General features: G+C 38.2%; 1 protein-coding gene across 2 annotated transcripts in view; it reads left to right on the forward strand.

Annotated features, from left to right (window-relative positions):
• The window catches only part of PLEKHG1 (pleckstrin homology and RhoGEF domain containing G1), a 287,649-nt gene that overhangs the window by 197,372 nt on the left and 66,197 nt on the right, over window positions 1-24,080 (forward strand). The gene's annotated exons all lie outside the window — the stretch shown is intronic.

Genomic DNA, 24,080 nt, shown 5'->3' on the forward strand with positions numbered 1-24,080 from the left:
ATAAACAGGTTTAATAGCACCATTAATTAAGTAATTAAAAGTAATCACCTAAGATAAATCACTTTAATGGAACTAGAAACTTAGCTTTTCAAAAGGGTATCTTTGCCTAGGGTTAGAGAGAGCAATAGAGTGAGTAATGGTATTCTGGAAAGAACTTGCCTGGGAATTACATTTGGGGTCTAGTCCAGGCTGTCACTAACTTGGTTTGTGACCTTGGTCAAGCAGTCATTTGATCTTTTTGGACTTCTTTGACCTCATTTGTAAACTGTAGTTTTCCTGTATTTGGGAGGGGGAGGGGTAGAGAACGAGTATGAATTATAATCTCTAAGGGCCTTTCTGACCTTCAGTCTCTGATCCTAGGTAATTTCCAAAGGTAATTTCCACCTAAAAATATAGTTCAATGGAATCTGTAGTGTTTCTTCCTCTCCTGTGGATATAGTCAAAAAGTTTCAGTGGGATTCAATAGATCCTAAAGTTTCAGAGTGTGATTTTGTAACTCTGTAAACATCTATTATCATTTTTAAAAGAAAATTATCATTTTGCTTTGTGGATATAAAAGAAAAATCTCTGTGCAAAGAGGGATTAATAATACTTTGTAACCCAGGGCAGCTAAATGGCGCAGTGGTTAAAGCATCAGCCCTGGATTCAGGAGTACCTGAGTTCAAATCCGGCCTCAGACACTTGACACTTACTAGCTGTGTGACCCTGGGCAAGTCACTTAACCCCCATTGCCTGCAAAAAGAAAAACAAAAAACAAAAAAATAATACTTTGTAATCCCCCCCAAAAAATTAGTTGGGTTCATCTCCAATTTAAAACTTGAAATCAGTGAAACAATTTTCAGTTTTACAGATGCCTGATTTTTGGCCAACTTGCCAAGACAGCCATAAGATTGTGGGGTTTGCAACTGTAAGAAATGCTATGGGGTTATCTTGTCTAAAGCTCACATTACACAGATAAAACTGAGTTCTACGAAGCTAAAGTGATTTGCTCTAGGTCAGATAGATAGGAGAGGTACGATTCACATCCAAGATCCATATTTCCAAATCTCATACACTTTCAGCTACACCATATTGGAAGTTTTATTTAACTGATGCAGGGGGTATGGGGTGCTGGTACCTTTCACCTGCTCTCTTCTTCTCTGAGAAGTTTATCTGCTTTGGAACTATGGATGTGCCTCAGAGTAGATCCAGTCCTGCAGGACCTTGATGCCAACCTGAGAAGAGTCAGATTCTTTTTCTCTCGTTCACTAACTCGTTATTCCCCAACACAGACACCTAGGTGAAAAACTGCTTAGTGGAAAGGTGTTCTACCCAAAGTGGGAGGGTGGAGGTTTGGAGTAAAAAGGTATTCAGTGTATTATGTAAGTATGATATGGGACAATTTTTATTTCCTACACACAAAAGAAATTCTAAACACAGAACACTCACTTCAACCCATTTGGCAAAACCAAATTTAAGGGGCAGCTAGGTCAACCAGATTGAATGGATTTTAAAAATGCTTTCAAGGGCAGCTAGGTGGCACAGTGGATAGAGCACCGGCCCTGGATTCAGGAGTACCTGAGTTTAAATCCGGCCTCAGACACTTAACACTTACTAGCTGTGTGACCCTGGGCAAGTCACTTAACCCCAATTGCCTCACTTAAAAAAAAAAAGTTAAGTGTTAGTACAGATTACTATTATTGTCTGCTAGGAAAGCGATAACTTAATCTAAACATACAGCAGTTTGCAAAACTGCTGATTGGACCTAGTACATTCCTACCAGCTTTGCATTGTCTGCTTCAAAGACAATGTCTCCTGGATAGCCAAACCAAGGATTGAAAGAGCTCCTTTAGCTGAATATCATATTGTCTCTGAGAGAACCTCCCTTACTCCCAGTCCGTTCCAACATGAGCCGAGGCCCTCCAGATTGCTTGAACTCACAAGGTGATCTCCAAGTCTAGACACACCCAACTTGAAATCAATGCTCAGTCACTCAGGAAGGAAAACACGAGGCAGAAAAGGCAGCCAGTGACCCAAGCCCAAGCTTGTCCAGCTGAATGCCCGTCCTTTAGCTGTCAAGTGGGAACAGTCATCGTCATGGTGTAGATGGGGTGAGGAAGGGCACCACTCATCCCACCAAGACGTTTTAGAGTTCCATGATGGTGCCCGTGGTAAGAGGCAGGTGGGAGTGTCAAAGGAAGAGATCAAATCAGAAGCTGTTTGTCCTTGTGTTCGTTGGATCATACTGAAGCATTAAGTTCTTTCAGTCATCCATGACCCAAACAAACCATTCCTAAAATTCTCAACCCCTTTAACACAGATTTTTGCACAGAAGCACAGCTTTTTAACAGCTTTGAGCATACCCAGAAATGGTCCTATTCTTTTTTTTTTTTTTTGGTGAGGCAATTGGGGTTAAGTGACTTGCCCAGGGTCACACAGCTAGTAAGTGTCAAGTGTCTGAGGCTGGATTGGAACTCAGGTCCTCCTGAATCCAGGCCCAGTGTCTAGTTGTTCTTATAGAATAAATAATGGACTCACTCTCTAGACTTCTTTCTCCTCCCCTGATGCCTTACTACTCAGGAGGAAATTCTTCCTTGAGGCTCATTCTATAGCTTCTCTTCACTTAATACATTGTCCCAACAAGGGAATGCTCTTCCTCACCAATCTCCATCCCCACCCCACCCCCAACTTCTTCAGCTCTACTATATGTGTTATTTTCCTAATTAGAATATAAGCTCCTAGAGGTTAAAAATTATTTTAGTTGCTTGTATTTGTGTCATCAGGGCTTAGCAAAGTGTATGGCACATGGTAAATGCTTAAATGCTCTATCATATATCTAGCTGTCTGTGTCTGTCTCTCTATTGGCCTATCTCCCTATCTATTTGCCTACTTATCTAACTACCTGTCTGTTGATCAGTCTGTCTTTCTATCTGTTTGTCTATTGTAAAAAGTCATTACCTTTTACCTACCTTTCTACCCACTATCAAAAAAAAAAGAAAGAAAAGAATTATGAACAGCAGCCCCAAAAAATGTCACAGAAATGTTGTAAGTAAAAAAGATTTGCATTATTGTCCAAACTCTGCCACAAATGAATTTGTGACCCTAGGTAAGTCTTTTTCTATTTCTGGTCCTAAGATTTCCTCATTTTTAAATGAGGAGATTGTACTAGATTAGACTGAGGGTTATCCCTGACATGTCAGAATTTCTAGAGTAATACTTCCTCTATCCAGAAGCATGCTTTAGAATAACCAAGAGTGTAAGATAGTAGAGAGAGGCAGGCTTTGGAATTAGAAAGACCTGGGTTCAGGTTCTTTCTCTGACTCCTGCCAGATATGTGAACAGTAAGCAAGTCCCTTGCTCTTGGTACCCTAATCAGCTCTCAAAGACTCTACTTTATAGAGTAAATTTTAATCTGCATTAGTGATTATTTCCACTCAAATTCCCTATACAAATGAAATCACAGGTCTAGACAAAACAACACCAACCCCAAAATTATATGAAATAGCAGAAAATGAGTAGTTTACAACTCTCTGTATGCTACCACCAAAAAAAAAAAAAAAGGTTCCTAAGCAGAAATACTGTACATATCTCTACAAAGCTCTACACTAAAGGCTTTATTTGTAACAGTTTCTTCAGCCCTCACTCAGATCTTGTTAACTCTTAGTTTAGACACCATTTAGTTTCTTAGTCTGCACTAAATTACTGGGTAGATGGGGAGCCATGGTTGATTTCTGGAAGTTGCTATATTTGCTACAACAATAAATCAAAATAAATCTACTGGCATTGAACCAGGAGCTCTTGAAGACATCAATGTACTAACTATTGGTCCTGACAACTATTATTTCTAAGGAAAAGGTGAACCATATTTATGTATGCTCTGTTTGGGAACTACAAGAAGTATGGCATATATAGCCTAAAATATTTTTCATACAAAATGACTAATTTTCAAAGATGTTTAGTATACAAAACAGTAAGTATCAGTTATCCAGAAAATTCATGAATGTGGTGCAGCTCTTTCTCCAACAATAGTAAATTGTTTTAATTCCATGAACTTTTAATAGGGCCTCTGAAATATCTTTCACACAGAAATTTTATGATACTAGTCTCTCATGTTTATGTAATAGGTCATATACATGGAGTTAAAGTCCAAAGCTCTCAGTTCTAGTTGTGTGGAAGTTGGAACCGCGTGCCTGTCAAAGCTGTTGTGAAGATGTGTGATAATAGTCGTCAAAGCGCTTTGTAAACTCCAAATATTATAGGCGTCTTAGTGGTATATGAGTTTATTCGGCAACATGAGTCTTATAGGTATTCTACAGTAAACCCAAATGAGTGAGGGCTGAGGTTTTTAATAGGCTTTTTTTTTTTCTTACCATAGATAATAAAGGGTTGGTGTGGAAAAACAATTATCTTTCTAAATTGTCAAACTGAATTCAGAAACCTACATTGCTTACCTAAGTAGAAATTAACCAATAAAGCATTTTATTATAAAGGCCTTCCATGTCCTAGGTCCTATGCATGTAGATAGAAACAAAATAGAATATTATTTTGTAAAGATCTCTGAACTTGAACCCAAGAGCCCTGGCTTGGAATCCTGACACCAAATAGACCATGGACAATTTACTTAAATCGACTGAGCCTCAGTGTCCTCATATATAAAATGAAATAAGACTGCTTCTACTTTCAGGGTCCTTATGGGAAAGCTTTTTGTGATCCTTAAAGCCCTATCTTATTGTGAATCATTATGAAATAAACTGGCATAAAAATAATTTGCAATTCCCAAACTTAGGATGAAATTGGCCAGAGCATCTAGTAAGTGAGACAAACTGGCCACCTAGCTTCATCATTTCATAAGGCAAGGCAAAATCTATTCCTGAATTTTCTACAAGATTGGCCAGCAATTCAGTGAGACGTGAATTGCATGAAACTCAAATTGGAAATCTTTTCTTTTTAACATCACAACTTTTGCTCTTTGAGTCAGAAAAGATGTTACAAATATGTCTCGTAATAATTGAAGCTTAAGTTTATATTGTTAATCTTTGGAAAGTTTGAGGTGGAAGATAAGGGGGTTGAGGGGGAGGCCCTCTGGCTACAGTACACTAGAGCTTCTGAAAAGGGTTGCTTTTGTCTGCCGTTTCCCGGGAGCTGTGGGTGAATCACTCAGCCCAACAGTGTTTACAGCCTGGCAAATGGGACTCTCAATGCAAATGGTCGAAGATAAAAGGGAGAGAGTTAATCTACTTTTGATCTGAAAAGCTTTTGATTCTTTTCTTTGTAGAAAGGCTTGGGTAAGGTGGGTAGGAGGGTAGTTAAAAGTGAAATGCCTCATTTAGGGACCCCTTGTCCTCCCCAAGAGTAGGTTGTGTTTCTGACCCTAAAGAGTGATGGGGGAGGGATCTGGAAGGGTTGTCAGATTGGGTTGCCATTGAGTAAAGTGTATTAAAAACCTTTGTCGTTTAAAGGGCTGGAGGATAAGAGCCAGTGAATCTGTTGACCCTTGCCCTCAGCCTCAAATTTATTCCCCTATTAGCAGACGGACAAAGCTAGCAGGTGTTAACTGTATTTTTGTAAGAAAGGGCATCTAGTAGTTCTGGGAAAGTCAATTTGCAGTAGGTGAATGCTGGATCTTTTCCAGAGAAACAGCATAGACAGCCGACTTGTGATAGGACAAGAGAGAGAGACTGGGAGATTCAAAGTTAGAATCTCTCTTTTGAAAATAACTAAACTGATCCACATTGTGGCAAGTAGCCTACAGGTATGTTTTTCCAAAATGGCCAGATAGACGTCCCCATTGGAAATAGGGTAAGCTGCTTCGGGAGGGCAAAAGCTGCGTACCTGTAGACTCAGCACCTAGATTAGCTGCTGATACATAGAAGGTACTTTATACATGATTTTTGGATTGTAAAGTTGGGCCTGAAAGGAGTAAAAAGGAAATCCCTGGTTTTTACTCTACTGACCCCAGGCCCTTAAAATCATCTTTGTGATTCTTTCACTGTTTTCATGAACTAGCCCCTAATTTCATTCTATGGGAGAAGCTATGTATATAAATACTGTATATATGTATAAAATTAATTAATAAAGGTATTAGGCACTAGAAGCTAGGGGGAAGAAGTGGATCCAGTAAAGTTTTATGTGGGAGATGGGTATAAACTGAACTTTGAAGAAAACTATAACTTCCTAATATTTAATGCACGTTAGTAACTCTCTTGATTTTCTATTTGACTCAGTCAACTTAACTAGAATTTTTTTTTCACTCATTCAACAAGTATTGATTAAGCACTCATGTGCCAGGCACTGTGCTAGACTCTAAGGATACAAACAGAAGAAAAGAAAATTCTTGCCTAAAAGTAGTTTGCATTCTGTTGTAAGAAAATGTTTACACATATACAAAAATACGGAGAAAAAGTAGGCCTTAAGAACTTGGAAAGATGCTTGGAGGGAAGCTAGGTGGCACAGTGGATAAAGCACCAGCCCTGGATTCAGGAGGACCTGAGTTCAATTCTGGCCTCAGATACTTGACACTTACTAGCTGTGTGACCCTAGGCAAGTCACTTAACCCTCATTGCCGCCCCCAAAGATGCCTTGAAGAAGTTAGGTATTATAAGTCAGAGGTGGAGTCACCATTCATAGGCACCCATCATTTGTCAGGCTGCGTGCCAAAATGAAGGATACAAAGAAAGGCAAGAAATAATCCTTGCCCTTGAGAAGCTCATAATCCAATGGGAGAGACAACAAGTAGACAATTATGTACAAACAAGCTGTATACAGGGAAAAAATGGGAAACGATTGTCAGAAAAGGAAGACAAAAGAGTTAAGAAGGATTGGGGGGTAGCTAGGTGGCTCAGTGAATAGAGCACCGGCCCTGGAGTCAGGAGGACCTGAGTTCAAATCTGGCCTCAGACACTAAACACTTACTAGCTGTGTGACCCTGGGCAAGTCACCTAACCCCGATTGCCTCACACACACACAAAAAAAAAAACCCAAGGATTGGGAAAGGCTTCCTATAAGAAGATCAGATTGTAGCTGGGACTTGAAGGAAGGCAGAGAGGTCAGGAGGCAGAGATGAGGAGGAGGAGCATCCCAAGCATGGGGGAAAGCCAATGAAAATGTCCAGAGTTGAGAAATGGAATGTCTTGTCTGAGGAAAAGAAGGAAGCCAGTGATGCTGGACTAAATAATATGATAGAGGGGTGTGTGTGTGTGTGTGTGTGTGTGTGTGTGTGTGTGTGTGTGTGTGTGTGTGTGTGTGTGAGAGAGAGAGAGAGAGAGAGAGAGAGAGAGAGAGAGAGAGAGAGAGAGAGGCGGGGGAGGGGAGGAGGAGGAAGAAGGGGAGGTGATATTTAAGGCAGGGACAATAAAATGCAAGTAGACTGGAAACGTGGGGAGCTAAGTTACAAATTACTTTGAATGCCAAACAGAGGATTTTACATTTGATCGTGGAGGCAAGGGAGACGCACTAGAGTTTATAGTGTATGTGGGGCAGGGGGGTTGGAGGGGGTAACATGATTAAACCTGTGCTTTAAGAAAATCACTTTAGCAGCCTAGTAGAGGATGAACTGGAATGGAGAGAGATTTATGGCAGGCAGACCAGCCAGTAGGCCATTGCAATAATATAGGTACCAGAAGATGATGGCCTACACCGAGGGTGGCAGTGTCGAAGGATAGAAGAGGACATTTGAAAGATGTTACAAAAGTAAAATCAACAGGTCTGGGCAACAGATTTTATATATAGGAGTGGGAAGCAATGAGAGGTAGGGGTAGAAGACAACATCTAGGTTGCAAGGCTGGGGGACTGATAGCAATAGGGATGTTTGGAAGCTGGAAAGGTTTGAGGGCAAATAAAATGAGTTTGGTATTGGACATATTAAGTTTAAGATGTCTATAATACATCCAGTTTGAGATGTCCAATAAGGGGCTAGAGATGTGAGAATGGAGATCTGGAGGAAGGTTAGGGCTAGATAAGTACACTGAAGAATCACTAGCAGACAGGTGATATTTAAAACCATGGGATCCAATGAGATCACCGAATGAAACAGAATAGAAGGAGAAGAAAAGAGGACCCAGGAAAAAGCCCTATGAGACACCCATGGTTAACAGGTGTGACCCAAAAGAAGATGATCAGTTTCTCAAATGCAGTTCCACCTCTCTTTCTCCTATTCAGTTCCGGGCCCAACTCATTGCAGTCAATTTAGACTTGATATCAGAAAAAAAAAATCCCTAACAATCCGAGCTGTCCAGGAAGAGTTAGGATAACCACTTGTCTAGTGGAGTGTAGTAGGAATTCCTTTTCAGGTATGAGTTAGACTACCTGACTACTTCTAACTGAAAATCTGTGATTCATTGCATGTAGAGGAGGGTATAAATTCAGAGCTGCCCATTTAAAGCACTTTTTAAAATTTGGTCCCTTTCAGCCTTTCAAGTCTTCTTGTTTCTTATCTCCCCTCTACCCCTCTAATTTGATCCAGTGACATTAGCCTATTCATCATTCCTTGAACAAAACATCCCATCTCCAGACTCTTCATTTTCTCTCTCTGTCCTCATGGCTGGAATTTCCTCCCTCCTCATCTCTCTCTAGGGTTCTTTGGCCTTCTGGTCTCAGCTAACATCCTACCTTTTGAAAGAGGCCTTTCCTGATCCTTCTTCATGCTAATGTCTTCCCTCCATAATTATCGACAATTTATCCTATATAGATCTTATTTGTATGTAGTTATTTGCATGTCGTCTCCCCCATTAGACTATAAGCTTCTTGAAAGTAGGAACTCTTTTTTTGCTTTATTTCTATCCCCAATCCTTAGCACAGTACTTGGCATCCAGGAAGTACATAATAAATGCTCATTGAAAGCACAATAGCCTACTGTTTGATAAGCCCAAAGACTCCTGTTGTTGGAGTAAGAACTCACTATTCAACAAAAACTGTTGGGGAAACTGGAAATTAGTCTGACGGAAACCAGGTAAAGGTCAGCAATTCATGTCATATACTAAAGACAAACTCCAAACAAGTACATGATTTAGACAAAAAAGATAACATCATAAACAAATTAGAGGAACATGGAAGAAATTACCTGTCAGATCTATGAATAGGGGAAGAACTCATAACCAAATAAAAGAACGATTCACAAAAAGTAAAATAGACAATTTTGATTATGTAAAATTAAAAAGATTTTCCACAAAAAAACTGAATTCAGATAAAATTCAAAATGAAGTAAATGGTAAAAAATCTTTGCATTAAATTTCTTTGATAAAGATCACATAATCTAAGATATATTGGGATCTGATGCAAATTCATAAGAATGAGAACTTTCGTCCAATTGATAAAAGGATATAAACAGGAAGTTTTCAGAGAAATCAAGTAATCAGTTGCGGTATGAAAAAAATGCTCTAAATCACTAATAATTAGAGAAATGCAAAATAAATTCTGAAGTACTATCTTATACAAAAAAATAAATAAATAAAAGGAAAGTGACAAGTCCTTGGGGGCTGTGAGAAAACAGGTACTTCAAAACACTGTTGGCAGAATTGTAAAATGGTCTAGCCATTATGAAAAGCAATTCAACTATGCCCCAAGAGGGGTTAAACTCTACATACCTTTTGAACTACTAATTCTACTACTAGATCTGTACTCCAAAGAGATAAAAGAAAGAGGAAAAGTTGCCATATGCTCAAAAATATTTATGCCGACTATATTTGTAGAGGCAAAAGAATTGGAAAGTGAGGGGATTTCCATCAACTGGGCAATGAATGACCAAGTTATGTTATATGTTTGTGCTACTAAGAATTCATGAAGGGGGTAATTTCAGATAAATCTGGGAAGACTTTAAGAACTGCTAAAGAGTAAAATGAGCAAAACCAAGCAAACAATGTATAAGTAATATCAAAATTATAATTTTGTAAGGGTAAACAACTTTGAATTACTTAGGAACTATGACAAACCACAATGAGAGAAGTCATAATGAAAGGTGCTATCTGGCTCCTGAGAGGTGATAGACTCAAGGTATAGATTGAGGCATCTTTTTTTTTTGGATATGTGGGAATTTGTTTTGTTTGACTAAGATTGTTTATAATGGGTTTTGTTTTCTTGTTTTCCCAGTGGAAGGGAATGAGGAGGGAGAACGTTGGAGAGAAAGACTATGGACTTGAAAATAAAATAAATTTGAATTTAAAAAAAGAAAATGGAAAAAATAAAAATAATGATAAGAAACAATGTTTATTGACTTGATTTGACTTTACTTTTAAAATTTGATTGAGATTCATGTCTGGACAATTTACAATAGCCTAATGGTTGGTCTTGATGCTTCAAATCTCTCCATATTCCAAGCTATCTTCCACTTAGCAGTCAAAATGGTCTTCATTAAAACACAGACCTAACCATTCATTGCTCCATTTAATAAGCTCCAGTGTCTCCTATTACATCCAGGATTAAATTAAAATCCTCTAATTGACTTTTATACTCCTTCATAACATTTCCCCTTCCTACTCTTCTAGTGTCTGACCTCTCACTCCCTTCCACATACTCTGTGATCCAGTGACAGTGGCTTGCTTCATCTCTCACCTCTGAGTGTTTCCATTGACTGTCCCCACCTCTTCCCCCATTCCTGGAAGACTCTTCCTCCTAATCTCAACCTCCTAGCTCCCCTGGCTTTCTTCAGGTCTCGGCTAGTCTCACATCTGCAAGAAGCCTTTATTAGTCTTCCTTAATCTCAGTGCCTTCCTGCTGTGGTTATTTCCAATTTATCCTATATATACCTTTTTGTACAGTTATTTTCTCCTCCATTATACCATGAGCTCCTTGACTCAAGGACTGTTTTTTGCCTTTCTTTCTATCCTCGGTTTTTATCATAGTACCTGACACAGAGTGGGCACTTAATAAATGATAATTGATTCACTATTGATTCTGTCAAGTTTAAGGTATCTTCCATTATCAAGTTAACTTGGATATAGATACTTAGCCACTTTGGATAACTAAGCTCCTTATAGGAATTGACATAATGGGAATCACCATTCCCTAATCTGTTTTTTGAATCTATATAAGTGTATATAACTATACATAATGAATTATAGTAGGTTAAAGAGTTTATAAAAGTTTTGGGAAGTCACATAGTCATAACTAGGAATTTTAAACCTGGAACAAAAATAATGAAGTGAGGGTCAGGATGGGTTGGCACAGGTGCAGTCACATTGGGAGAGGAAGCAGTCTGGCCCTCACTGCTGCCAAGATTGGGAAGGAAGTTGGGTTTAGGATAAGGATGTAGTAGTGATGGAACCCAAGAGGTGGGGCCCCCGAGGTGGTTGTGCTACATGTCATCACTGGTCATGGAAGACTGCAAAATGAGTGTAAAGGAGACAAATCAGCACAGCAAGAAACACTCCTCTATATGTCATCACTCTAAGCCAAAAGCTCACTTGCCATCCCCTAGTTATGGCTCTGAGATCACACAGTGAATACAATGACCAGGGTATTATACTGAAGTGTACAGAGAGTTTTGAAAGAAAAGATTTATTTTAATAGAAAAGAAGAAAAAGAACAAAAGCAAACATTTAGAAGAATAAGAAAGTAATTTTGTGGGGGGTAGCAGTAGGATAAAAACAATAACAGATGCGCTTAGTTGGAAAGAGGAGTAAAAGCTGGGTTGTCCTTTTTTACTGTTGTATTTTTAAGTGAAAGGAGGTGATCAGGGAGATTGAAGCAGTTCATTCTTTTTTTTTTCTTTTTTTGCAAGTCAATGAGGATAAAGTGACTTGCCCAGGGTCACTCAGCCAGTAAGTATCAAGTGTCTGAGGCTGGATTTGAACTCAGGTCCTCCTGAATCCAGGGCCAGTGCTTTATCCACTGCGCCACCTAGCTTCCCTGGAGCAGTTGATTCTTACATTGGAATGACTGGACAAAAAAAAAAATTCACTACCTTCATTCTGGAACATCTAGGTGATGGTGTAGATAGAACACTGGTCCTGGAGTCAGGAAAACCAGAATTCAAATCTGTCCTCAGACACTCATTAGTGTGACCCTGAGAAAGTCACTTAGCCCTGTTTGCCTCAGTTTCCTCAACTGTAAAATGAGCTGGAGAAGGAATTGACAAACCACTCCAATATCTTTGCCAAGAAAACCTCAAATGGGATCACAAAGAGTCGGAAACGACTGAAACAACTGACCACCACCACCAAAACATCTACTCTTCTGCATTTGTTAGTAAGTTTCTAGATCATGCACAACAACACAGAAATGAACTAGTGTCCTCTTCAACAAAGTTGTCCGCAAAGCTTCTTCTAATTTTTTAAACCTCTCACTGCGGAATAACACCTTGCATAGAGAAAGTGTGTCAAATTTAGTAACATTCAGTGGTACAAACAGTTTTTATAGGATTTCTATTTTGTAAAAAATGTTTTTCTCTAATGCATGCCCATCAGAGGTTTTATTTAATTTCTCTTTAATCACCATGTTTCAAGTTATCCTAACAGCCTCATAGTTATAATTGGGATGATTCAGATCCTGATTTTCAGTTGCTTAGAATGTGCCAAGACATTACCTCTCTACCTCTGTAAGGAGACACCTCCCTCCTCCCATTTGAGGGTTGTGAGTGTCTGTCGGCTTCTGTGAATTTTCAACTTCAAGTTAGGTAAGGAAACACTTCATAAGAGGTTTTAAACAGAACAGAAATTAGAGATGGAGGAGGATGGGGTTACTGTGTTTCCTGAACATGATGGCAATTATTTTTGGTTCTTCACCCTAAGAAAAAAATGGGTCATCTAATGGCAAAGGAGTGGAACATTTATCCATTTTGTCTGCCCGGCAGAGTTAGAAAACCTCAGCATTCCTCCTCTGAGTGTAGTTTATAGTTGCTGATTACAAATCAGTAAAGGAAGGGGGACTTAGGTCAACGAAAGTAACCAATGTGCCCAGTAGACAGGACATTGAAATCCACTTTAAGAAAAACACAAAAAAGGGGGCAGCTAGGTGGTAAAGCACCAGCCCTAGATTCATGAAGATCTGAGTTCAAATCTGCCTCAGACACTTGACATTTATTAGCTGTGTGTCCCTGGGCAAGTCACTTAACCCTTGTGGCCCCACAAAAACAAAAACAAACACAAAACAAACACACAAAAAAACCACAAGAAGATGTCTGGAGAAAAAGAGACAGACCAGAGCAATTGTTCTCAGAACAGTTACGGTAATTAATGAGTGAATAATGTCTGATCAACAACTTTTTCCTTCCTTACAGCAATCATGAGATACCTACTAAGTACCAAACAGTGCTTTGAAGGATTTTGCTTCATTTTCTTATCTCCCATTTTAAAGGGTGATACTTTTTGCGGAACCATGGGGATTCAAAGCTAGAATGGACTTTAACATGCTCTACCTTAATCGCTCCTTTATAGACACATGGAGACTAATGCTCCTATGAGTGACCTATACAAGGTTAAAAGGAAATGTCAAACCCAGTCCTTAGGCACCTAGTAAAAAAAACACTGGATTCGGAGTTGGAGGCTTCCAGTTCTGCCAGGTATAATTCAGTAACCTGCGATTCCAAACCTACTGCCATTCCAAATCTCTGCTTCCTTGCAGTTACATTCAGTTGGCACTTAATCTGAGTTTCCTCTACATATAGTACCTCTTCTACTACACTAGGTAAAGCTCTGAGAGATTAGGATACATTTGTTGTAACTGTTCATCTGAATATCACAAAGCATTTGTAATCATTTTCATATCTTTTTAAAAATAAGGTCAACAGTGACAGACCATTGGTGACTTTCAACACAGAAATGCAAATTTGCTTGAGGTCAAATACAGTATCAGGAAAGTAGTTATTCCTGGCTTCCAGCCTGGGACTTTGCTGTTTAAAACACACTGACAGAAAGACTTTATCCTGTTTGCTACAGATGGTATTCTCAATACAATTCCCTGTGAAATTCATTTTTTGTGTGTGTATGTATGTATGTATGTATGTATGTCAATTACACACACAAATACACAACTAAAGCAATGTTTATACACTGAAAAACATTTTTATTCAGTGTTCAGGTACACTAAACCCCATTCTCTTTGTGTGGCTTATTCTCTCTCCCATTTACATTGCTATATAAAAACCAGTGGATAGAGTGGCTAAAGAGTAAATGTTTTCCAAAGACCAGAGAAAGGAAATTGAAATATGTTATTTGTTAGAGGGGAATAACTAAAGATATGGACATATGCTCTTCCTATCTCCTTTTTCTCCATGAAACTTATTAAACATCCTTTAGTAGGTCTATCTCCAAGGCGAATTCTGACATTTTTTATAGTAAGGAAAAGTTCATTAATCCAATGAGTATTTATTGAGCATATTCTGTGTGTTATCCTCGATAACAATACATAGTCTTTGTTCTTAAATCACTTCCAGTAGATTGAGGAGATGAGCTGTTCTATGACAGCAGCAACGACAACAATGGCTGACCTTTATAAAATGCTTTAAGGTTTACAAAACACTTCACAAATATTCTCTTATTTGCTCCTACAGGAAACATTTAGTTGAGTAGTAGATTGGTGCATGCTGAGTGCTTTGAGAACTCTGAGTACAAAACAACAAAATAAGTTTGAACTAAGAATTGGGTGGAGGGAAGATGGCAAGATATCAGGACCCAAAAACACACCAGCAAAGTTGTAAAAACGCACACAAAGTACAATAAGGAAACCAAAGAGAATCAGCAATAAATTCCTCCATATTGTCTAGGTCTATTTAAAAAAAAAAAAACTTCCTGAATCCTGCAGAATCCTAAATTAAAGAAAGCTAGGGTAGGTAGAAGGGGAAACTGAAACAGCTTATTCCCACCTTTGAAGGGTGGCCTAGAGCAGCAGGAAGGCCCACTGTGAGCAACACAAGAGCTCCATCCCTATCCAGGCAGGAGGTAGAGCCAGACCAATGGGCTTGGGCAATTGGGAGGTCCCAGTCCACTCTATTTTAGTGCCCAGTATAGAGTGACCCAAGGGTGACACCTCTCTGGCAGGAAACAGGACTAGACTAATGCCCAGGTACAATGCAGAGCTACCAAGGGGCCCCCATATTAAGCAGGAGACAAAAAACAAACAGCATCCAGGCAGCCCAGGTCTCCCATCTAAGCAGGAGAAAAAAAACCATTCCAGAAAAGGGAGCCGTTCCTTAACCACTGAATTCAAGATTAATAGGGGACTACGCTCACCATCCAGAAATAGAAGAGTGGAACTTGGTGCAAGCTTGAACCCCAAATCTGGAAACTGGGACTAAATATATGAGTAAACAGAAAAAAAACAAAAAACAATGAAAACAATGAAAAACTTGGATGCCATATTTCAGAAATCATAAATGAAAACTTCCCAGTTCTCCTCTAACCAGAGGACAAATTAGAAAATAGAAAGACTCCACCAGGTACTTCCTGAAAGACACTCCAAAATGAAAATTCCCAGAACATAATAGCCAAAATCTGTAGTTTCCAAGTCAAAAAAAATTTACAAGCATCAAAAGTTAAGTATTTAATTACTAAGGTGCTGTAATTAGGATCACACAAGACTTGGCTACTACATCCGAAAGAAGAGGAAAGTTGGGACTACAATCTTCGAGTGGGGGGTGGGGGGGGAAATGGCTTATAACCAAGAATAATCTACACAGTAAAGATGAATATAATCCTTTGGTTGAATATATGGACTTTTAATGAAATGAAGGATTTCCATGCATTCCTGACAAAAAGACCAGAACTGAATAGATACTCAGAAAGAGAAAGACAAGAAACAAAAGAAACATAGAAAGGTTTGATTGAAAGGGATTGTGTGAGAACAAATTGTTTACAAGCTAAGAAGCAAGTGTCCTCTCTGAGCCCTAATATTTTCAAGGTTCCTAAGTTCAATAAGATAGGCAGGGTACTTGGGAGTGTATTTTTTCCTGTTTTTATGATCTGAGGAGAAGTAAATGAGAAGAATAGGGAAGGAAGCAGGAGGAAGGGAAGGGAACTTACAATTTCATATAACAGTAGTATAAAAGATGACAACTATAAAAACATAGAGAAAAGGGATGGGCCAATGAATATCCTGTGAACCTAATTTTAATCTGAACTGGAGAAAACACAAAAGGTGTATACAGAATATAGTTTAAAACAGAAATATCAAAAAGAAAAATATTTTTAAAACACAAAATAAGTTTGAGCCAGGTTGGTATAAGAATTATGATGAAATTTAGGGCAACTAGGTGGCGCAGTGGATAAAGCACTGGCCCTGGATTCAGGAGGACCTGAGTTCAAATCCAGCCCCAGACTCTTGATACTTACTAGCTGTGTGACCCTTGGCAAGTCACTTAATCCTCATTGCCCCACCAAAAAAAAAAAAAGAATTATGAAGAAATATAAACATGTAAAACTTATTGTATGTGTATTTAGTATGAACTATAAGTGGCTCTGCTATTTGGACTATATCCTGATTAAAAGGGACTTCCTCTTAAATCTGTTATCTAAGAGAATCAACAGTTGTTTTGGTTTTTTGTGTGTCTGAGGAAGATTTTGAACTCAGGTCCTCCTGAATCCAGGGCCAGTGCTTTATACACTGTGCCACCTAGCTGCTCCCAAGAATCAACAATTGTTTAAGGCTTTTATAATGATAATATGTTATTTTAGTTAAACTGTACTTAAAACAATCATAATAATAATTAAAATAAATAATAAAATATCATAACCAATATTATAATCAACCTAAAAAGATCTGGGTTAAACTCATAAATGACTAAAGAGAATTTATTGGTGGAATACTCCTGGAGGTGAGGTTTAGAGGTAAGGATGTTTTAGATAAGACAAATGGCTTGGTAGGATGTAAAATCCTTGAGGGCAGAGCAGAGATTCTCACTTTTGCATACACATTTCCAGCACCTATCATAAGTCCTTAAAAAAGTTCTATGGATTGTTTCCTAGAACAAATATTGTGGTTGTAGACATATAGACTAAGTGACCTTTGAGATAATCTTATTTACAGATGAGGAAATTGAGGATTAGTGATGATTTGATTTCGGGAGTTTCATCAAGTTTTTCATAGAATTTCTCTACCATTTTGCAGTCAGCCAACAGTGTTGGCAATTCCATGGTAGTCTTTTTGCAAATATTTGTCACTGACATTTCAATACATAATAATAAAATGTCACTCTTCATGAGGGTCAACTATATATAAATTGAAGGCATCCTTAATGAAAGTATTTCTAGGAAACAAGCAGCCTTTCACAAGTAATATTCAATAATGGACCACATTTAATATAAAAGATATAGAAAATATAAAATCCCATTATCAGGTAACAAGTATTTAATTATGTCCAGGCACTCTATTAAAGACTGAAAATACAAAGAAAGAAAAAAAACACAAGTTCTTTGACCTCTAGGATTTCACATTCCAATTGTATTTATTGTTTGTTGATTGTGGGAGTGTTCAACTAACAGAATAAAATGAGACTTTCATTTTTACCACAAATTGTCTCCCTTCTACATTTCAAGGTCATTCAGAATTCCTTGGAAGAAATAACAGAAACAATCCTGTTCAGTAATTTTCTGATAGTATCAGGCATAGTGTAAAACAGGGAGATATTTACTTACCAAAAGAATTTTCCACTTTGGCGAAAGAGATTCAGGACATGGTCCAGATTGGGGAGTGATTAATTCTCCGTGGACGATGAGGTCTTTTGGATACTCCCATGTGCAGGTGACAATAGGTTGAATTCATCAATCCCTAAGAGTAAAGGCTCCTTACAGAGATATGTAATTATTCAAAGATATTTGGCCTGTCAAATCACACAGAAAAGACCAAATGCATGAAGAATATATCTTGCCCATGTTTCAGCATGCATCATAATAAGACTACATAACACATTTGTTCAGCAGTATGTTCTTTCTGGGACAAAAAACACAGATGGACAATGATCTGGGCCCAGAGTTGGACAGTAGAAGAATAAGCTGGATTGCTTTCAGAAAATTGCAAAGCCTTTTTACTGATCCTAAACATCCAGTGACAACAAAAGTTCTTCCTTTGAGACAAACTTTCTGCTGCTGTTGCTGCATAGCTTCAAGACCTGAGATATCACAGCCCTTGAAGACTTTAAAATGCATCATGTAGAAAACAGTAGGAGGGCCCATAGTGAGTGTGAGCAAGCTCCAACATACCCTTTATACCTCTTATTTTTAAGAGTTGCTGTTTTACTGTGTCATAAAGAAATGATTGGGGGGGGCAGCTAGGTGGCACAGTAGATAGAGCACCACCCTGGAGTCAAGAGGACCTGAATTCAAATCCAGCCTCAGAAACTTGACATTTACTAGCTGTGTGACCCTGGGCAGCCCCAATTGCCTCACCTAAAAAAAAAAAAGAAAAGAAAAAAAGAAATGATAGGGAAGATGGGCTAATCATATGGCAGGGGTAAAGGCTGATATCTGGAAGTACAGAGTACTGGTACCCACTGGTACTCTTGTGATTTTGGGAAAAGGTGAATGGGGCTTCCAGCAGGTAAAGTCAATCTCCTGTGGTAGAGACTCTTGGGAAGACATGGTTGAGAATTACACAAGATGAGTTATCACAGATGGATTGTGATTGGAATCATTGGAAGGATCTCTGGAACTGATGAAATCACAGATGCATTTGACTATTTCAATACATACATATGCATATTTTAATATAATTTCAGAATAGAATCATGAAGGAAATTCTTTCAGAATGAAATGTCTTTAGAACTTTAGAATTGGAAGGAACTTGAAAAAGATAAGTTAGTTCAGTCTTCTTAACCAATTTAATCTTTTCTATATTTTACTGATTCTTTTTGTTGTTTCGTACAATGGATGATGCCAGTTAAACAGAACCAACCAACACAACTGCCTCTGGTGCCTCTCTACTGAGAGGAAGAAACTATATTTCATTATTTATTGTTGCAGTTCAGTTGTTTTAATCGTGTCTGACCTTCATGAACCCATCTGGAGTTTTCTTGTCAAAGATACTAGAGTGGTTTGCCATTTCCTTCTCTAGCTTATTTTACAAATGAGGAAACTGAGGCAAACAGGATTAAGTGACTTGGCCAGGGCCACAAAACTAATAAATGTCTGAGGCTGCATTTGAATTTGGGTCTTCCTGACTCTAGACCCAGAACCCTCTCTACTCTGCCACCTAGGTACCCTATTTCATTATTGGTCCTCCAGGAAAAAAGGGGGGAGAAAAAGATTAGTCATGATATCAATCTGCTCTTTAATGTGTTTTGTTGATGTTTTCATGTACACGATTGTGATCATTATATTGTTTTCTGGGTTCTGTTTTTTTTTTTACTCTGCATCCATTCAATCAAGCTTTCCCCATACTTCTCTGAATAACTTATGTTTACCATTTCACACAGTAATATTCTGTTATTTCACATACCACAGTTGTTCAGCAATTCATTCTAGATTTTGTGCCCACTTTGTTTCTAGTTCTTGTTTTTGCTACTACAGAGTCATTTAAGCAGTATTTTGTTATTTTTTAGAGTTGCTAATTTACTATAGGTTGGAGCCTGCTCAAATTCACTATGGGCGGGGCAGCTAGGTGGCGCAGTGGATAGAGCACTGGCTCTGGAATCAGGAGTACCTGAGTTCAAATCCTGCCTCAGACACTTGACACTTACTAGCTGTGTGACCCTGGGCAAGTCCCTTAACCCCAATTGGCTCACTTAAAAAAAAATTCACTATGGGCCTTTCTACTGCTTTCTGCATGATTAAAGTCTTCAAAGGCTATATGTCATTGACTTCCTTGTGTCAAAGGGTATGACAACACATTTTGGTAACTTTTTTCATATTTTTTTTTCAACAAGTAATGTCTTCTCTAACACCCCCTACAGGTGGACATCTAGCCTCTGCTTAAATACTTGCAATAACTAGAAGTTCAATATTTAATGAAAAAAGTAGTTGGTGGAAAAAAAAACCCCAGAGGATTATGATTTTTCATAGAGTTTGTTCCTGAAAGTAGAGTCACCAAAGGGCTGACAAGAAGCAAATGAAATCAATAAGCAATGTAACTTTGAGCCAATAAATTTCCCTGGTTTCTGTTCTGTCATTATGCGTACAGCCTGGACTGTTATCTGGGAGCTGAACCTTTCATTATGGTTTCAGATGATTACAACTCTTAATATAGTGTGTTCTGTAGTAGTTCTCAGTAACTGATTCAGGGCTGAAGTATCATATTTAAAAGACTTAATTAGGATTGGTGAGGGGAGCAAGTTGTGACCATGTATCTTTGATCTGCTTTCAACAGTTGGCTTACATAAAGTTGGATTCCTAATACTCTGTATTCTGAACAATTTCAGAAAATAAGCATCTTTTTAATACAGTTTCTCTATACTATAGGCTTTGGGGTTTTGAAGTCTTTTCAGTTGGAGGTGGGCCATAATTTGTTGGAGGGAAGCCATGGTTCTTTGTCCCTAGCCCCATTTGAAATTCTTAGTACTCTTTAACTCAATCCTTTCCTCGGATGAGGAATTTAGTATCTGGTTCCTGCAAATCTAGCAAACCTTGAATTTCAAGTGAGGAGTGAGGATTAGTTTTCTATTCTGTAGTTTTCTGCAGCTGTTCTGGGGACCCAAGCAGTGGAATTCAATATAACTAGATCAGGGATTCTTAACCTGGCGTCTGTGGGCTTTTTTTTAATGTTTTGGTAACTGCATTTCAGCATAATTGGTTTTCTTTGTAATCCTAAGTATTATCACTTATGCATCAAAAACATTATTCAAAGAAAAGGGATCATAAGCATCCTCAAACTGACCAAGGGGTCCATGCCACACACACAAAAAAAGAACCTCTGAACTAGACCGTTGTTGCTCATTGTTTTCTATCCTGACATGTAGATACTTGCCCTGTTTCTCTAAATGACCTTTAAATTTAACTTTGGGGAGCCATAAAAGAAAGTCAGACTTGAAAGAAACTATAAAGGTTGGTGAATCTGAACCTTCATCTTATATTAATCAGCAGACTCAGTGAAGTCTTTAGCAGATCTAAAATTGCTGACCTAATCCTGCTCACAGCTAGTCCAAATAACTCCCCCCAAAAACCCTCTTGGAAAACACCCTAGATTTGGATGGCTACCAGATATCTGAAAAACAGTCGAGGCCATTTGGTAAAGTTAGCTAAGTGGACCTGGTTGAAAAATAAAATGTGAAGATTCCAAAAGATAACATATAGGAAATAGTTTATATTTATGCAGTATCTTCCTTCTAAGATTACTTCCCATTTATACTATCTATGTCTTGTATGCATGTTGTCTCCCCTATTAGAATATGAGCTCCTTAGGGGTCAGGACTATGTCTTTATATTTCTTTACATTTACAATGCTTAGCACAGTGCCTGGTACAGAGTAAGTGCTCAGTAAATACTAATTGATGATGATGATGACATAAATATTAATATGTATGTGTTATCCTAAAAACAGCAAACTCATTAAATTTTAACTTAATGGCCTCTTATTTTAATCATTTGATTAAGCTCAAATTTTCTACCTCATACCAATTCACCATTCAGTAAAAGAAGGTATTTGGAACTTTGTTACAATTTCATAGATGGGCCAGCATCAGACAATATTTGTGATTGTTAACACTTAGAGTGAAAGTCTTCAGATGATGACACCTTTTACAGGACAGGAAACTAATTCATGAATTTGTCCATGGTTCTTCCCAGAAATATGAGGGCAAACATAGTCATTCTACTATCTCTTGTACAGAGTTTTCTCTTTCAATCTGAGGCTCCACTCTTGCCCACCTCCAACCCCCTTTACCTAGTCTTTGCTTTTGAGTTCAATTTAATTCTGCTTTGGAAATTAATGTCCACTACTTAAAGAAATACAAACCCAAAGGCAAGTCAGAGGAGGTCCTTCTCTCTGGGCTCCTTGACCCTGGAGTTTGTAGCAATTTACACTCTTGCTTTCACAAACTCCTGAGGCTGTTGACTTCCTTCGGGTGGGTCCTGAGATACAAACAAAATGTCAGAAGGTTGAGAAGCTCCAGGACCTTGTTCTCATGTTCTCATTATTCATTATGGAAACATTGCTCAGTAACCATGTGGGTTCCTCAAGGTTGCTTTGGGATGGTGAGAAAGAAGAACTTTCCTTGAGAGAGAGAGAGAATGAGAATGTGCACACACTTTGGTTATCATTGAAGTCTCTGGTTAGGATTGCCCCACATCCCCATGATTTTCAAGCAGGTGTTCTTTTTGGCAAAGAAGCTGAGAAAAGCTACTCTTATTTGAGTTTATCAGAAATTGAGATGAGTTTTGATTATAGAAGGGTATAAGAAACAATTGTGTGATGTACTTAAGTTTCAATTTCCTTTTAAATAGAGCATCAGAATACTATTGTGTTTGCTATCAGACTTTGGAATGCAGTTATGGTGTAAAGATTTTCATGCTCTAGTTGACATTTCATGGGGTTACTTCCTCAAAGTGAGGGGCCATGGAATGTTATGTTGCCCTTGGTTGAATGCCATACTACATTGTTCAGCTCAGGGTAGGGGGTTTTATTTATTTTTCATTTTACGTTATTTCAGCTGTTTTCACTTTTTCCTTTATTTTTTTCCTGCCTCCTGCAGAGTTCTTTTGCAAACATTACTGGGGGGACATTTCATTATGAGCTCTTTTGACTAATACTCTCAAACATAAGTCTTGGTCTTGGGGGAACAGATTTACTCTAACTCAGCAGCTCAGATAGTCTCTAAGTTCAGAAAGATAAAATTCAACCCACTATGAATCAAAACCCCTATGGAAATCCAGGTTTTGTATAGAAACTTTTATTATATCAGAGAAAAACAATCTTTTAAGTTGACTGACTCACGTTCCATTAAATGTTATATACTTATAACCAAAACTAACAGCTAAAGTATATCGTGCTTAGTTATATCACTTAACAAAACATGTTGATTTATAAATTAATGTTTGAGTGAAGGGTTGTTGATGATTTTTGTTTATTGAAGATTAATTTCAAAGCAAATTGATTTTTAACTCTTCCAAAATTACATTGAGGAAATACCATTAAGTTTTTCTCTCAACAATCATTTAAAGAAATAATATTTTATTACGGAAAAGCGTTGACTTTGTAGGTTAATTGTGGCCATCACACAATCGCAAGGTGAGTGAAGTCTGAATACGGTTTTCTGCAGGCAGCTATATAAATATGCATCGTTTTGTCTCCATGTTACTCACTATCCAATTTTATCCCTTATTTTCCCTTTGACTCTTCCAGGAGACTAAATGCTCCCTGGGTGAATGGAAATAGGAGGAAAACAAAGAATAAAAAGTCTAAAGAAAACAGAGAAAAATAAAAAGCAGAGACATAGGAGGGAACAGGATTAGGAGTTAGAGAAAAATGTGGTATAGAAAGGAAGGAAAAGGATCCCAGTTCCTCCTCTGTAAAATGAGGTGGAGAAAGAAATGGCAAACCACTCCAGTATCTTTGTCAGGAGAACCCCAAATGGGGTCATAAAGAATTGTCTGTAACTGAAATGATTGAACAGCAAAACAGCACAGTTATTGGCACATAGTGTTTGTTGTTGTTTGTCTTTCATTCTCAAAAAGGACCATGACATCAGGGTGATGTCATGACTTCCACTGAATTGGATTTAAGTGAGGAGAGCTATGCAAGGTCATCAACTTCCCTCTCTCCTCCAGGGCCAACTGGGTCCAGTGGTAAGACATATATCTGTATGACTGGAGATGGCCCCAGATGTTTAAGGCAATTGAGGTTAAATGACTTTCCCAAGGTCACAAAGCCAGAAAGTTTCTGAGGTGAGATTTGAACTCGGGTCTCCCAACTTTGGGTCCGTGCTCTGTCCACTGGGCTGCTAGCTGCTCACTGGCACATAGTAGGCACTACATAAATGATAACTATGATAATGATGCACTGTTTTAAGGGCTTTATAAATATTACCCCATTTCATCTTAATGTCAATTGTTGGGAGATAGATTCTTTTATTATCTCCTTTTTACAGTTGAAGAAACTGAGGTAGACAAAGGTTAAGTAACTTGCTTAGAATCACACAGCTAATAAAATCTGATCTGAGGCCAGATTTGAACTCAGATAGGTCTTCGTGACTCTAGGCCCAGAGATCTATCTACTGTGGCACCTGGCTGCTCAATAGCTTCAGAAGG

The sequence above is a fragment of the Dromiciops gliroides genome, chromosome 4 (assembly GCF_019393635.1).
Source record: "Dromiciops gliroides isolate mDroGli1 chromosome 4, mDroGli1.pri, whole genome shotgun sequence".
Classification (NCBI taxonomy): domain Eukaryota; kingdom Metazoa; phylum Chordata; class Mammalia; order Microbiotheria; family Microbiotheriidae; genus Dromiciops; species Dromiciops gliroides.